Raw genomic sequence first — 4133 nt, forward strand, 5'->3', positions numbered from 1 at the left:
GTTACTATATAGATTGTTTTGAGGTCGAGGATTATTACCCATGTAGTTTAATTGCTCGTTATCCATGTTGTGACCATAGGGTTGGTATTCCGAATGGTTTGTTCCACCTCCACTTGTTTCGCACTGCATTACTGGGTGGACTTGTGAAGAATTAAGAAAACCACCAATCTTTTTATTTAAGAGTTCTACCTGATTAGAGAGCAGGGTGACCGAATCGACGTTATAAACGCCGACTGTTTTCGTTGGCTTTGTCCTCATGACTTACCCCTGATAGTTATTCAGTGACATCTCCTCTATAAACTCATAGGCATCTTCCGGTGTTTAATTGTTGATGGTTCCGCCAGCAGCTGCGTCAACCATTTGTCGAGTCGAAGGATTCAAACCATTGTGAAAAGTTTGTACTTGGAGCCAAAGCGGTAACCCATGGTGGGGGCATCTTCTCAAAAGGTCCTTGTATCTCTCCCATGCATCATAGAGTGTTTCTAAATCCATCTGCACAAAAAAAGAGATATCATTACGTAATTTAGCCGTTTTAGCCGGAGAAAAATATTTTAGTAAAAATTTTTTGGTCATTTGTTCCCAAGTAGTAATTGACCCTCGTGGTAACGAGTTCAACCACTGTTTAGCTTTGTTCCTTAATGAAAAGGGAAACAACCGAAGACGTATGACATCATCAGAAACGTCATTAATTTTAAATGTATTGCATAGTTCTAAGTAGTTGGCTAACTGAGTGTTAGGATCCTCATCCTGCAAACCATCAAACTGAACAAATTGTTGTATCATTTGAATAGTGTTAGGTTTTAATTCAAAAGTATTTGCAGCTACAACAGGTCTAACTATGCTTGACTCAGTTCCTGTTAAAGAAGGTTTAGCATAATCATACATAGTGCGTGGAGCAGGATTTTGATTAACCGCAATTGCAGGAGGTAGCTGATTGCTTTGGTTTTCAGCCATCTCTTCGGTTGGGGGTTGAGTATCGTCTTCTTGCTCGTTCTCCATGTATCTTAAGCTGTGCCTTATTTCTATTTGGTTTCTACGAACTGTACGATCAATTTCTTCGTCAAAAAGTAATGGTCTCGACGGGTTTCTTCCAGTCATAAACTATAAAAACCTGCCAAGAGAAAGAAATAGTAGGTTAATAAATAATAACAATAATAAAATTAAATTAAATTGTAAGAAAAATAAATGGATAAAGTAATAAAAATTGAACGTTCCTAATATCTTAGTTCCCCAGTAACGGCACTAAAAACTTGATCGCGTGGTTTCGTGATAGGTTTTAAATATTTATAATTACTCGTTCTTGAACTAACTATTATCATGATGTAGACAAGTGTACCTATTGAACAGTAGTATAGTTTTAGCAAGGCTGGATTGTCAAACCCAAGGGAACTAAAAGTACTAGTAATGACTGTCTTTTTATTATCTAGCCCAAGAATAAAGAGATTTTGTTTTAATTAACTAATTATTTAAACTAAGAATGCACAGAGAAAAGAATTGGTGAATTGATTTTGGGAAAAATTGATTGACTTAAGACAATACCTAAGGAAAAATCCACCAAGACTTTACTTGTTATTCTGGCTCCAAATCGGACGATTTATTCATTCAACTTGCTCCGTAGAGATCCCTAAGTTATGTTATTATCCCTATTCAAGACTAATAACGTCTAATCCCCAGATTGAATAACCGAGACTTTTCTCTAATTAACACTCTAGGGTTGCATTAACTCGATCTATGGATCCCCTTATTAGGTTTCACCCTAATCCAGCAAAATCTTGTCACCCTATGTCTAGGCGCGCAATCAACTCTGCTTAATTATGACTAATGTACTCTTAGATAGGGTTTATTCCTCCTCTGAATAAGAGCATTCTTGAATCAGTATCCTGGGATATCAAAACAAGAATTAAGAACACATAATTAAGAACAAGTTAAATATTTATCATACGATTCAGAAAATAATAACAAGATTCGTCTTAGGTTTCATTCCCCTTAGGTATTTAGGGGTTTTAGTTCATAACTAAATGAGAAAACATCTCAGAAGAATAAAGAATACAAAACATAAAGAAAACCCAAAACTCCTAAAGGGAAATTGAGGAGAGATCCTCAGTCTTGATGATGAATCCGGCTTCTGAGATGGATCAATCGGCTTCCTTGGAGTAATTTCTTACTCCCTATTCTCCGTTTCCCTTTTCTTCCTCTTCTATGGTGTAATTATAGGCTTTCGAATGCCTAGAAGCCCTCAAAATTAGCCTTTTCTGAATTGGACTCAACTTGGGCTCGGTAGGGACACGCCCGTGTTTGATTACTTCAGGCCGTGCTCGAGATTGCCAAATTTACACGACCATGTGGTCTGCCAGTGTGAGGAGGTCCAGGCCATGTTGATTTCGTACTGTGGCCCATTTTCTTCGTTTTTGGCCAGTTTCTCGTTCCTTTCGTTCTCTTATGCCCTCCTAAGTATAAAACATGAAATTAAAGCATTAGGAGCATCGAATTCACCAATTCTAATGAGAAATCATCCACAAAATGCATTAAACATGGGGTAAAAATATGTATAATTTCTGGTTTATCAGGCACACAGCCATGTCTCTGCTCGTGTGTTTACTACCATGCATACTAACTTGAAAATTTTACGTGCAGAGGACACACGGCCAGACCACACGCCCGTGTGTCTACCCATGTGAAAAATATGAGGCTATTTACCAAGCCTCTTTGCCACCCTTAATTTCACAACCTACACAATAGCAACCAAAACCAATATAAGACTATCTCATTCAACCAAACCATCCACAATAGATAGCATTCCATTTATGCATTTTACTCAACCATGAGAATAACTTCATTCCATACAAATTAAAATGAACATTAGCCATCATTTGAGGATTAATACAAAATGAGGGATTTATCCCAAGCCAACACATTTGGCCAAGTTAATATTAACATAAAACATAAGTCTAGTTCCCTATACATGCCATACTCAAAAATATAAATCAAACTATACCGAATGCTTCGATTGATAGTGTGATCGATATCTCTGACTTCTGTTGATCCTTGAGCTAGATAGGCGGCACTATAAGAAAACAGAAAGGAGAGGGAGTAAGCATAAAACTTAGTAAGTTGCATATAAATAAATATACAACAACAATTTTACCATTCATTAACATGCTCATAACACAAAAGTAGGCTCAAGCATAACTTACTCATCACTATCTATATAAATCTTATAGCATATATCGAGCTTATATCTCATACATTTCAAATAGGTTCCTGTACCACTCACAACACGGTTAAACCATCTTCATTAACTTAAGTCATAATACTCACCGTTGAACCATTCAGAACACTACCGGATATTCATTAAACCTCAAACGTGGGTAAGGTGCCGATCCATATCCTAGACACGGTCTTACACTAGCTCATATCTCATGTCAATGCCATGTCCCAGACATGGTCTTACACTGACTACCATCTCGTAACCGATGCATGTCCCAAACATGTCTTACACTGGCTTACGTCTTTAGGCTGATGCATGTCCCAGACATGTCTTACACTAGCACTCGTCTCGATACCGATGCCATGTCCCAGACATGGTCTTACACTAGCTCTCATAATGTGGCTGATGCATGTCCTAAACATGTCTTACACTAGCCCACAATAACCTATATGTCATGGTATGAATATCCTATATATTTCCTAGGTTGGAACGGGAATTCCACTATCTCTACTATCATCATAATTTCTCAATTTCAAAATCATAAACATTAGTGATGTAGTTGTATTATTTACATACAACTTACCTCGAATTACAAAATGTGGCGACTAGTCGATTTGCTTGGCTTTTTCCCAGTCTAGGTTCGAATTCGGTATTACTTGATCAATAATAGCGAAATGTACTCATTTAGTCACTAAATAAAATTAGGCAATCGAAAATTCACATTTTTGGTAAAATGACCATTTTGCCCCTAGACTTTGACAAAATGACCATTTTACCCCTAGGCGTGAAAATCGATTTTTATCGAATTTCTTCACACCTTAAGCCAAGCCAAACCCTTTCTACTTGTATAGCAACTCCAAATTCCCACTATTACACACATTTATAATTTATTTTACAACTTATGCAAAATAGTCCTTTTATGTGT

General features: G+C 37.0%; 1 non-coding gene across 1 annotated transcript; it reads left to right on the forward strand.

The window, feature by feature from the left end:
• Nucleotides 1-418: 418 nt before the first annotated feature.
• LOC128283034 (small nucleolar RNA R71) lies at nt 419-525 on the forward strand. The gene has a single exon (XR_008273377.1). It is a non-coding gene; the product is annotated as a small nucleolar RNA R71 (small nucleolar RNA).
• The last annotated feature ends 3608 nt before the right edge of the window (nt 526-4133 follow it).

This window comes from Gossypium arboreum, chromosome 10, assembly GCF_025698485.1.
Source record: "Gossypium arboreum isolate Shixiya-1 chromosome 10, ASM2569848v2, whole genome shotgun sequence".
NCBI classification, from domain to species: domain Eukaryota; kingdom Viridiplantae; phylum Streptophyta; class Magnoliopsida; order Malvales; family Malvaceae; genus Gossypium; species Gossypium arboreum.